The sequence below is a fragment of the Lissotriton helveticus genome, chromosome 1_2 (assembly GCF_964261635.1).
Source record: "Lissotriton helveticus chromosome 1_2, aLisHel1.1, whole genome shotgun sequence".
NCBI classification, from domain to species: Eukaryota; Metazoa; Chordata; class Amphibia; order Caudata; family Salamandridae; genus Lissotriton; species Lissotriton helveticus.
Window position 1 is genome coordinate 231,739,423 of NC_136058.1, and position 13,584 is coordinate 231,753,006.

General features: G+C 44.0%; 1 protein-coding gene across 1 annotated transcript in view; it reads left to right on the top strand.

Annotated features, from left to right (window-relative positions):
* LOC144799989 (cytochrome P450 4B1-like) overlaps positions 1-13,584 on the top strand; it is a 216,099-nt gene that overhangs the window by 139,551 nt on the left and 62,964 nt on the right. The gene's annotated exons all lie outside the window — the stretch shown is intronic.

The window sequence follows — 13,584 nt, forward strand, 5'->3', positions numbered from 1 at the left end:
GATAGAAGGTAGCCTTGTGGAATATCTTGTAGCAGATGTGAGGGGTTTGTTCTTGAAACTGAGATTTTTATGAAATCCTAGCTGTTCTCCAGGTGTGAAGAACACCATCTGAGCTCCTTTGCAGCCCATTATCATGTCAAAGATAAGTAACTTGGAAGTGTGGAATGGTTGACTATAATAATTGAAGAGAAAAGACCTAGGAGAGAATGAAAACTGGCGACATCTTTGTCAAGCATAAGGAAAGCATCATCTTCTGTTTGAAGCATTGTGGTCTATGTGCTATAGTGTGATCTAAAACGTACTTGGTATTCACCAGTAAATTTGTTTTCAGTTGTGAACTGCTTGAGTTGGTTCTCAACGCAGGTCTTTTGGAATGGTTGGAAACTGGTTCTGGTAGCTCATGTCTTTATGGTTAGCAACCTTGTTTTCAGAAAAGGAGCAACTTAGCTGATTTTTGGCCTGTAATGGGTGGCACCTTGAGATAGTGCAATGATATTAGATTGAACTAGAAAAGACAGAAAGATGCTGATTTATTTGATGGCAGGGTGGAAATGTGATCTATAAAGTGAAATGAGGAATGCAACTCGATTTATTTTTCTAATTCTGCTTGTGAGATTGCTCAGAATACAGGCCAGGTTGAACTGGTTTTCTGTAATGGCGTGGCGATAGTGTGTGCAGGGGGTGTCTGGGCCATTTATCACTGAAGAAATGGACAAAGTTAATATGTTTTCCTCTTGTGTGTTTGGCATGAAGTTAGGAGGTGGGTTGGTTGATTGGTTGACTAAGTTGAATATCTTTTTTTCTTGTTTAATTTGTACTTTTTATCTCTGATTGAATGTATGCTTCAAAAATGATTTTCTTGTACCCGTTTCTCTTGCATCATAGTTTTGCTAGGGTGCCTGCTGAAGGGTTTAGGTACCAGTTCCTTTCTATTGCTCTGGAGGCTTTTTAGTTTTGTTAGGAGAACCATTTTGTCAACGATTTACATTGCTGTCATTTCAGTTTTAGCAGCGCCATTTCATCCATGAATGCAATTTGAGTCTCTTTGTAGTAATCAGACAAATATGAGGAGCATTGTGTTGTAAGAATGTTGAGGCCTCTGCATCTAGCTTAATGTCTATGTATTATTTTGACCATTGCTGTTGTACATTAGTTGTGATTCTGATAGAACTAAGGTAAATTGGTGCCTGGACGCGATTCAACCAATCAACGTCGGTTGTGATATCCGCAAGCACAGAGTTTTCTTTGCAAATTATGAGATCTATAATTGATCCTTTCTCTTGAGTGGGGGTATTTGAGTTTTGTCTAAAATAACCGTGGGGCAGGAAAGTGGTTGGTTGTGAGGCATAAGTCATGTTGGTCTCTCCAAAGTAGATTAAATTGTGTATTAATGATCAGTTCAGTGAACTGTTTAACAAAGTTTACTGGAAAACTGATGGGTGTAAATAACATAGACTATTACTTGGGTGGCATTAGAAAGTGGTAGAATTCAGAGTTTTTAGTTGTTTACATTAAGTCGTATTTTAGTGGATACTTGCCACTCCACAACACACGTCTATAAATTAGATGAAAGTGGTTATGTGGGATGCAAAGCTCCAGCATTGGTTGTGAGGCATCACTGAGCCAGGTCTTTGTTAAGACTACTCACTATGGCAAGCCAGATTTAATCTGGGCGAGCAATTTTTGGGGCCTACAAGCCTGTTTTGGCGACCTGACAACAGGTTTTCTGCTTGCTTTCAAAGTGAATGAGCAATAAAGATGCCTTTACATCTTGTCACATTTGCTCGACTTTCATAGACAGAGGTCAAACATCAATTTGTCTTCCTACATTTACTTTTCTTTCTGTGACTTAAGCTAGAGGATTTTGTAAAGTGAACTGTGCGACAATAGTGCTGTGCAAAGCATGTGAAACAAAAGGCTGTAAGATTTCAGGGTTTCTTTTGCAATCAACACTGAAATAGCTGATAAGTGAACTGTTCAAACATTTAAAATATATTGCACTAGTTCTAAAGATACATTTTTGTAATTCTGTGGTGGACAAAAATAGTTTTTTAGGATCAAAACAAATCAGAGCACATTATTTGGTCATGTTCAAATTTAGAATATTTGTGCTGAAACCCAATTTCCAAGCATTGTTTATGCACAATGTAGTTTCATCAGTAAAACTACAGGTTAGTTGGAATGTGTTGTGGCCCTTTCAATGATAATGTGCTATCTGTAACTAACAGTACACTGCCACATCATGATTTGGTAATATTAGAGAAAATTTAGTTTTTTTAACAAACTGGGAAATATTCCTGCTCCTGGTCAGAAGACCATGCTATTAGTGAACTAAGACAAGCTAGGAATCACGTGTGCCCTATATGTGGCTTGAATCTTATTATACAGGGAGCAAACGTTTAGTAAATGAAAGAAATAGTGAACTTGCATATTTGAAAGTGCTCTTTTATGGAATAATGAAGAAAAAACCAGCTTCATAGGAGAAAATATTTGCCTAGGATCACACAATTTGAGACAAGTTTGCGGGTCAAGTACATTACACTTAGGTCGAGTAGATTATTCAAGTTACTAGACCTGGAGGTCTAATAAAATGTTTATGATTTTTCAAGCCTAGGCCATGTACGATTGTTTTTTGGTCGCAAAACACTCAAACTTTACCACCTATTTCAAAAAGGTGGTAAGCCACTCGCAAATAGGAAAGGGTCCCCTTCCCCTTCATGACTGGCAGCGAAAATATTTCTTTAGTGCAGGCAGTGGTTCCACGGAAGAGAAATGTTTCATTTTTCTTTTTTAAATGCATCTTGTTTTCCTTTAAGGAAAACAGGATGCATTATAAAAAAAAATCTCCTTTATTTAAAAAGCAGTCACAGACATGGTGCTCTGCTGACCCCAGAAAGCCACCATCCCAGTGAGTGCTGGTCATTCCCAATGGGGTGCCAAATTGTGACCTGCCTCATGAATAATAATGAGGCAGGTAATTTGCTGGCTCATTTGGGAATGGCCAACAGTGTCTGAGACACTGTTGTACATTCCATTTTGCAAATCGCAAAACAACGCAAATTTACGACTCGCAAAATGGAAGGGTCAAACATCTGGCCCTGGGAGAGTGGGAATCACATGAAGCTAGTAGACCTGGTATAACTACTATTAGAACATTGGAATGTTTAGCACTCCATTGAAGACAGTGGAGCAGCAGTGGCCTATATACACTGATATAGGCCCAATGGTGTCAACATTTTAATGTTCTAATACACAGCCTTTGCCTTTCTGTTTCCCCTGTCTCTCCAAAATATATAGAGTGGGTGGGAGAAAGCAAAAGGCAGAGGCTGTACTGCAAGGCACACTGGAGGCTTCACCCCTCCCTCCTCTCATAGCTACAGAATAACTTGAGCCTCGGAAGAAGGGGGAAGGAGTGCTTCTCAGCTCCTGGGTCTTCCTGGCCTGATTGAGTGAGAAAAAACATTTTAGCCTAGTCCATGGAGAAAAGGGGGCTGACTTCAAACACCTTACACAGCTATTGCTGTGAATGTTCAACAAGTAACAGTCTTTGCCCTGTGTGGGGCTGTTAGCAATTGGAATCCAACTGTGAATAGAGTGTGTTCCCTACAATGGTGGGGAGCACACAGTGTTTGTAAAATACCCCTCACACACCAAAAGGACCCTTGGTGTCATGCTTCATCATTGTGGTCTTCGCACCCCTCTACGGGATGCGGCGTGCTACGACCTACGACTATGCGGGAACACACTCTATTCACAGTTGGATTTTCATTGTTTATGCGTATATGGTTAGGGAGAACGAATCCATACGATAACGCTCTCTCTCTCTCCCCCTTTTGTTATTTTTATGCTGTTGGCAGTTGAACAATCACAGCAACAACTGGGATTTAAAGGCTTTGGAACCACAGGGATTTCAACCCCCTTGCACTCCGTAAGGCCTTTGTCTTTTTTAATTAGGCCATTCTGCCCTCAAAGGGCAGAATGTTCGAATAGCCTTATAGACTGCCGTAATGGCTATACTGGCCATTTAAGGCCAGCTCCCTTGTCAAAGATGAATACTGGAGCATCTCTTACTGGCTGATATAGCCCACTATGGTGGGCTATAAAGTTATATTGCGTTACAACTTTATTGTTCAATGTGTTTTATGTACCTTCTACTATTTATATTACAATTTGCACTGTCAATATATTTATATTTTCTGAGATAGTAATATAGCCTTATAGCCCGCCATTGTGGGCTTTACTGGCTATGAAAGGCCCACTCCAGTGTTTCATGGCTCGGGCCTTTAACAAGGGAGCGGGGACTTTAATAGCCGGTATAGCCCAGCTACGAAGGGCTATAAGGCTATTAGAACATTCTGCCACTAGAGGGCAGAATGTTCTAACAAATAAAACAAAGGCATCTCGGAGGAGATTTAAACAGCTGTGAATTAAAGCAAGATTGGATTGTTGCTCTGCGGGCCTTTACCAGCCCGTAGAAGCCTGAGCTCCCCATTGTATTCAACGAAGTGCTCCACATTCCAATGTTCTATTAAAGTATTGTTTTCTCACTCGAGTCTGGTAGGACATTCAGATGGTTAGTGCAGTTGTGCTGTACTGTACTTTACCTTCACCACTTCCCGTAAATTAAGGCTTGACTGTTTATCTGCATCTACCTGAAGATTTAAGGAGGGATGACAAGGATATCTTTCTGTCCAGGCAAGTCCCCAGAATACTAGTTAATAGTAGCCTCAAGCACCCTCACTTTTAAAGTAGAGTGCTTAGTAGACCCTGATACGGAGTTCCTTAGAGAAAAAGGCTGATATTATATGAATACTTAAGTTTATGGGTAATTTTTATATATATTTTCTGCATTCAGTTGACTCTATGCCTTTCAATGCTATTGGAGTCCAAGGAGTGTGTTAAAACAAGGTGCAAGAGAATACAACAAATGCAAAGTCTGTAATAAATGTTTTTTATCATCCATAGAGAATTTCGTTTCTGGAAATTTGCAGGTTTTTTTGTAATATTCTATGTAATGGTAAATTGTTCCAGAAACACATCCTTTGACAGTCATGCTTTGCACTCCCTTAGAGGTAATATGTGCCTTTAGGCTCCTTTCTAAAAAGCGCTGTAGTATTTTTGTTTTTTATAAGAATAAGGTGGACAGCAGCATGTGTGTTGGTAAGAAGAGGCCATGGGGACTATTATCTGCCCAACTATAAATCTCACAATATGCCTAGATTAATAGGCACAAGATAAAAACAAAAAATCATAAGGTATATAATTTTACAGTTGAAACCATGAAGAAGCCTATAAATGCGCTTGCTTAAGAATATTTAGAACATGTGCCGCTTGATAGCCCAAACATGATAAAGCTACAATAAAGATTTTTCTTCTCAAACAAATGTTTTTGAGCAGTTGATTGTGATTGAGAGATAAACAAGTGTAAGCTTAGGGAAACAAACCATCTGGAGAATGCAGATGTAATTCTATCACACCAGACGTATTGGAACAGGACCGGCATTAGCACTGCGACAATCTTAGTTGGTTCCCCCAAACCCCAAAAGCCTCCTTCTCCACAAATTCACTCACTTCACACTCCACCAGTGCCCCTCAGCTCTCCATAGCCCCTCTCTCACATTAATTTCATTTGTTTGGTAGCACTACTCATACCAGTGTAGGGTGTCTGCATACTTCCATTCACACACATAGTATACAGGGACAATAAATCAGACATGTGTAGGAAATGTTACATACGACAATGAGTATTACAAGGTGTAGGAGTAACATGTCACCAATACAAGTAGGCAGTATTCTTTAAGAGAGTTACATCTGAAGAAGCACAAACTCAGGATTTGAAACGTACCACAGTGGTTGGCTTTTCTAATAAGAATGTATCTCTACAAGCCACGCGGAATCAAAACATTTTCCAATGCAGGGCTGGCGCTCTCGGGTCGACCAATGCAGCCACACCTGTCAGCCAGCTTGTCCCTGGGAGAGAGTGAGCAACACGGACCTTACTGTGGCTTGATTACTTCATTCAGAAAACGGGCCAACTTTAACTGCCGGCCTGAACTGAGGCCAGTGACCGGCCGCTTCCCTCCCTGTGGTCTGCATAGCCAGACCTACACGCGCAAAAAATAATGTGAGCCGCCCTGATACCCGCAAGCTTCTGAAGCCTGACACCACGCCTTAAGTCCTGCTCTGCGCCTATTGCAGGTGTGAACACGATATACCTACGCCACGGCAATCTTTGTGTTAGGTCCCAAATGTCCTCAGGATGGTACGATGCCAAAAAGGGTTCCACCTCTCGACAACCCCTGGGTCTGATCAACAACAGACACTCAGTGGTGATCAAGCGAGGGATAGCAGGAACAGCAGGACTGCAGGACTGGAACGGGAGGGCGGAGAAGCTGTAAGTAGAACAAGATTCAATAAGCATAACCTGCACGGTATACCCTTGTACCTAAGACTCGTAGTATTTACGATAGGAGATTCTGTCATGCATCCAAACTCAGGTTACCTGGAGGGCAGTAAAAAGTAGGCTTTGCCTGGCCATCAAAGTGTAGAAATAAACAGCACAGTCCTACAAATGCAAAACTATACGTTATTCACAGCATACACTACAGTAGCTCAATACAGTACTAACTACTATTCACATACCAATGGTGCATAATGCAGGGCTTCAACAGAGGGCAGAATGGGAAATAGCCAGCCAGGCGAAGCTCATTATACCCCTGTTGTGAAGAAGAAAGGCAAAAACAGCAAAGACCAGGTCTCTGCTTAATTAAGACAACGTAAAGAAAAGACTTCAGTGTTACTGTCACACAAAGCCTTATAGTCATGAAATGTTGCGATTAATAGAATCTTGAATCACTATTTTTCAGTACAATTATATCCACAAGTGAAGTAGTTGCTGTGCAGGACCTGATTCTTGTGACCTGGAATCACTACGACAGTTCTCTCTTTGATGCAGGTTAACACAAGATATATCAACAGAAAACGCTCCCACAGCCCGTGGGTTAATTCACACAGTCCAAAGTAAATGCGGCAAGGATAGAATCTCCCAGCCGACTCAGAGCTCAAACAATGGAGTCTCTCACAATGTAAACAAAGTCTAATAGCACTGTAATGCGGGTCCGTACACACGAAGCCACTGACCTCGAGGCTCCGATACCCGCCCAGAGGAGCCTTCACACTGAGCAGAACTTCCGGAAAGCGGGACATAAGGACAGACTTTACGAAGGATTACTTGACACCAGAAAAGGATACGCTGCTCCAACCGGAATACAGGTTCCTACCTTAACAGCTACCAGGAACCAGAATAATCGGCGAGGCGGTGCCGGATCCGCTCCGTCTTGAGGCGTCCGTGTAGTGACGTCATAGCCAGACGCGTCGCTCGCCTCCAGGAATCATGGGATTTGTAGTCTTTAGATGGAAACCATGGCTCTAAGCAGTGTTCACTGTGTCCCACCGCCGTGGGTCATAACAGTACATCCCTCCCCAGAAGAACACTGACAGAGACATGGTTTGTGAGGAAAACGTTTGTGAAACATCTGTACATATTTGGGAGCATGTACAACCGAAGCAGGTTCCCATGAATTTTCCTCATTTCCATACCCCTTCCACGCCACCAGATACCACAATCTGATGCGGTAAATTTTGGAATCCACAATACCCCTCACCTCATGTTCCTCCTCACCATTGACCTCAACAGGTGACGGCTTGATCTTTTTACCCACATGTGTTGGTTTGACTAGGGAAACATGAAATGCTGGATGAATTCTCAATGATGACGGCAAGGCCAGCTTCACCACCACAGGGTTCACCAATTTAAGCACTTTGTAAGGCCCAATATATTTAGGGTTGAATACACTGTACCTTCTGAATCTTATGTTCTTTGTGGATAACCATACATAATCACCCTTTTTGTACACTGGACCAGTTTGTCTGTGCTTATCTACATAGGCTTTGTACCTTGCTTTGGTTTGAACTAGGTGCCCCTTAACCTCCCGCCAGGTCTTCTGGAGGCTTTGTACTCTTTCCTGAACATCGGGGACAGGGGATGCGGAAGCCGGGTGATGGAATGGAGTGAAATTAGGGTGAAAACCATAAGTGCAAAAAAAGGGGGCATGCTTTGTGGACCCATGAACAGTGCTGTTATAAGCTATTTCAGCCAACCATAACCTATTCACCCAATCCTCATTGATAACATCCACGTAGCATCTCAAATACTGCTTCAGGGTTTGATTTGCCCTTTCTGTCTGCCCATCAGTTTGTGGGTGAAAGCTCGTGGATGTGCTGGTTGTTATACCTAATGCCTTACACCAAGTCTTCCAGAATTTAGCCGTAAATTGACTGCCCCTGTCGGATATGATAACCCTGGGTAACCCATGCAATCTCACTATGTTTTGGAGAATCAGATGCGCCAACATACTAGCTGAGGGTACCTTCTTGCATGCGATAAAATGCGCCATCTTAGTCAGATAATCCACTACCACTAAGATGACTGTACACCCCTGATCGACTGGCATGCCTACCACAAAGTCCATTGAAATGTATTCCCACGGAACGTCAGGCGTGGGGAGAGGCTGTAATAAACCTGACTGTTTGGTATGTCTTGTCTTCATTTGGCTACAAACCGGGCACTCCGCCACCCAATTCGTGACGTCTTGTTTGATGTTCGGCCACCAGAATTGTCTCTGTATTCGCTCGAGAGTCTTGAAGTTGCCGTTATGTCCTGCACAAGGGGCAGTGTGACACCACTGAAAAACTTGCTTCCGAAGGGCCTGAATGGGTAATAACAACTGTTTCTTTCGCATAGGGAGGCCCTGCACCAATGTCCACTCTTTGTGTGCCTGTAACCATTTCTTCCAGTCCTCTCTCTGAATGTTTCTAATGACACTGCCCAGAAACATCTGGGTACAGGTGACGCCTATAACCTTCTCTGGGTTGATGATGGCCTCCTCCTTTCTGTCTGTAGGATCGGTCCGGGTGTTCTGTCGAGACAATGCATCTGCCTTTCTGTTATCTTTTCCCGGCCTGTAGGTTACGATAAAGTCAAATTCCGCAAAATGCATCATCCACCGCATCTGTCTAGGTGTTAAATGGCGTGCCGCTGCCATGTACTGTAAATTGCGATGGTCTGTATAAACAGTTACAGCATGTCTAGCCCCCATGAGATGATGCCTCCATTCCAGAAAGGCTGTTCTTATCGCTAGCAGCTCCTTCTCAGCTATCACGTAGTTTCGTTCCGCCTGATTCAGAGTACGAGATAGATAAGCCACTGGATGTAACTGGCCTGTGTCGGAATGGCGTTGAGAAAGCACAGCTCCCACCGCTACATCAGAAGCATCAGCTTCCACTATAAAAGGCTTGCTGGGGTCAGCATGCACCAGAACAGGAGCCGACACAAAGGCTTTCTTCAGCTCCTCGAAACCCCTTTGGGCTTCTTCGGTCCATACAAAGGCCACCTTCTTCTTTAAAAGTCTTGTCATTGGGCAGGCCATGGCAGAGAAGTTTTCAATAAACCTGCGATAAAAGTTCGCAAACCCAATGAAGCACTGGATGTCTCTTGCTGTTTTGGGTGTAGGCCATTCTTTTACAGCCACTATTTTCCTTTCGGACATTTCCTGGCCCCTTGGTGTGAGCATAACCCCTAAAAATTCCACTGAGGCGGTGTTAAACTCACACTTACTGAGCTTGCAGTATAGGTGATGCTCCAACAAGGTACGCAGCACAGCCCTCACATGACCCGTATGTTGTTCCGTGGTGGAGGAGTATATTAAGATGTCGTCAATATATACAACGACGAAGCGATCCAGATACTCCTTAAGAACATCATCCAAAAAAAACTGAAAGGCTGCCGGCGCGTTACACAGCCCAAAGGGCATCACTAAATATTCGTACAGTCCAAAACGGGTTTTGATGGCTGTCTTCCACTCATCCCCGGATCTCATTCGGACTAAGTGGTAAGCCCCTTTTAGGTCTAGCCGCGTGTAAATCACTGCATCCTTCACCTGCTCTAGTAGTACGTTGATTAACGGAAGGGGGTATTTATTCTTCACCGTAATGGCGTTTAACGCTCTGTAGTCCGCACAAGCGCGAAGCTCGCCATTGGCCTTTGGGATAAAAAATAACGGAGAGGCCGCAGGAGATTTGGATTCCCGGATGAATCCGAGCTCTAACAGCTTATCCAAGTATAAGCGGAGATGCAGGGTCTCTGGTTCCGTTAAAGCATATACCCGCCCGGCTGGTATTTTAGCCCCAGGAATTAAGTCTATTTGGCAATCATACTGCCTGTGGGGTGGTAACATTTCCGCTTTAGCCTCACTAAACGCCTCTGCCAAGTCGTGGTATTCGGCCGGTAGTTCCACATCATGTTCGACTGCCGTGGCAATATGATGGATGCTTGCCAAACCCGTAGCAGGACTGTGTTTCGGAGGATAACAATTCCTTTGGCAGTACTCCGATGAAAAGTGTATTACCTGACTTTCCCAATCTATAGCGGGATTGTGCTTCCTCAGCCAAGGCAGTCCAAGAATCACCCCATACTGCGGTGCTTGTATAATGTTGAAAAACAACCTTTCCTGATGATCTACACCCATTGACATACATAGTTCCTTGGTTTGTAGCCTGATAGGTCCAGAATCCAACCTTCTCCCATCCACTGCAAAAACGGCTTCTGGAATTTCCTTTTCTTGTAGTACCAAGCCGAGGCTACTGGCTTGGGCATGATCCATGAAGCAACCAGTTGCTCCCGAGTCCAACATTGCTCTAATCCATATCTTTTCCTCGTGTATGTCCAGACCTATATCCACATAGAAATGTATAGCTTCTTTTTTATCCAAAGAAGGGATAAACAACTTACTTGAAGGGCACCCTTCATTCCTCTTCAAGCCTTCTCGTTTCCCGACTTCTGTTCGGATGTTAACACCGACACCTTCCGATTTTCATACCGGGGTTTTGTTCTCGTTGGGCATTCCCTTATAAAGTGCCCCTTTCTGCCACAATACAAGCACAATCCTCTTTTTCTTCGATAATCTCTTTCCTCTGCCGTCAGAGGGGATCGCACGGCCCCTATTTCCATGGGTTCGGGTCTAGTTGAGGATGTTACATCTGTTGTCTTGGAGTGTTCATAACTGGGCATTGTCTTGTCCTTTCGCCGAGTATCTCCCCTTCTATCGCTTAGGCGATGATCCAACCTCAATACCAGGCTAATCATGTCTTCGCAGGTACTGGGCTGAGGGTCTATTTGGGCCAGGACATCTTTCATCTCGCCAGTCAATCCGGTGTAAAATATGGCTAAACGCTTGTCTTCGGGCCATTCGGTTTCAGCTATTAGCCTCCTAAAGTCATTCAGATATGCTATCAGATCCCTGTTTCCTTGTCTTAACCCCAGCAGTTCCCTATCAGCAGACAAGGTGGCTGACCTGCGGTTAAAGGTTTTCTCAAAATCTGCCCGAAATGCCACCCAATCCCTTAACAAAGGATCATCTCTCTTTACTAGGGGGACTGCCCATTGAGCTGCATCCCCCGCCAAGTAGGATATGAGAAAGGCCACCCTGGCATGATTAGTGTTAAAGACCTTAGGCTTGCATGAAAAGTGTAGAAGGACTTGAGTGAGAAATACTTGTACTTTATCACTGTCCCCGTGGAATCGCTCTGGAGGGGCCAAGGGTATCGGGGCGGGAACTTCCACCACCACGGAGGAAGCGGCCTGGGTACCTGCATTGAAGGGGTTTCTACTCAATCTATCCACCTGTGCCTGCAACGTTGCAGTTTCAGTCCTGGAGGCCTGCAACTCAGCCTGTACTAGGGCCAAAGCGGCCATGACATCTTCGAGGGTGGTCATTGTATCGTACTACCGGGAGGACTTAATTCTTGGGCCGATTATTCTGTTAGGTCCCAAATGTCCTCAGGATGGTACGATGCCAAAAAGGGTTCCACCTCTCGACAACCCCTGGGTCTGATCAACAACAGACACTCAGTGGTGATCAAGCGAGGGATAGCAGGAACAGCAGGACTGCAGGACTGGAACGGGAGGGCGGAGAAGCTGTAAGTAGAACAAGATTCAATAAGCATAACCTGCACGGTATACCCTTGTTCCTAAGACTCGTAGTATTTACGATAGGAGATTCTGTCATGCATCCAAACTCAGGTTACCTGGAGGGCAGTAAAAAGTAGGCTTTGCCTGGCCATCAAAGTGTAGAAATAAACAGCACAGTCCTACAAATGCAAAACTATACGTTATTCACAGCATACACTACAGTAGCTCAATACAGTACTAACTACTATTCACATACCAATGGTGCATAATGCAGGGCTTCAACAGAGGGCAGAATGGGAAGTAGCCAGCCAGGCGAAGCTCATTATACCCCTGTTGTGAAGAAGAAAGGCAAAAACAGCAAAGACCAGGTCTCTGCTTAATTAAGACAACGTAAAGAAAAGACTTCAGTGTTACTGTCACACAAAGCCTTATAGTCATGAAATGTTGCGATTAATAGAATCTTGAATCACTATTTTTCAGTACAATTATATCCACAAGTGAAGTAGTTGCTGTGCAGGACCTGATTCTTGTGACCTGGAATCACTACGACAGTTCTCTCTTTGATGCAGGTTAACACAAGATATATCAACAGAAAACGCTCCCACAGCCCGTGGGTTAATTCACACAGTCCAAAGTAAATGCGGCAAGGATAGAATCTCCCAGCCGACTCAGAGCTCAAACAATGGAGTCTCTCACAATGTAAACAAAGTCTAATAGCACTGTAATGCGGGTCCGTACACACGAAGCCACTGACCTCGAGGCTCCGATACCCGCCCAGAGGAGCCTTCACACTGAGCAGAACTTCCGGAAAGCGGGACACAAGGACAGACTTTACGAAGGATTACTTGACACCAGAAAAGGATACGCTGCTCCAACCGGAATACAGGTTCCTACCTTAACAGCTACCAGGAACCAGAATAATCGGCGAGGCGGTGCCGGATCCGCTCCGTCTTGAGGCGTCCGTGTAGTGACGTCATAGCCAGACGCGTCGCTCGCCTCCAGGAATCATGGGATTTGTAGTCTTTAGATGGAAACCATGGCTCTAAGCAGTGTTCACTGTGTCCCACCGCCGTGGGTCATAACACTTTGTGCCCGCGTGCAGAATCTGTTTCCCAGTCCCTGTCCTGAAGAGAACCTTGAATACTTAGGTTCGAAACGCGTCGACAATACCACCCTGTGGCTACAACAAAGGGTGCCGCTAGGATGTAAATCATACCACCACTCTGTATCCTAGCCTCGCAACCCTATTTAACATTACACCACAGGCTTTCGTTGACAGGCAGGCTTGTTTTCGATCTCAACCCCGCCTGTCACTTGGTTTTTTCAATCTCTAGGACTGGTGCCCGTTTGTTTGCTTATGGACTAATCTCTGCACTGTATATAATTGCAATTTATTTGAATTATTATACATATGTTATTGTCTTTTGGTGTGTCTAACCAATTTTTTGTTTGATTCTTTGTTGTAAATTTGTAAATGTGTGCATTTGTAGATACTGTATATATGAACCTTTTGAATTGACAGTGGTTTTGTTTGTGCTTGTGTTCCAAAAAATTGC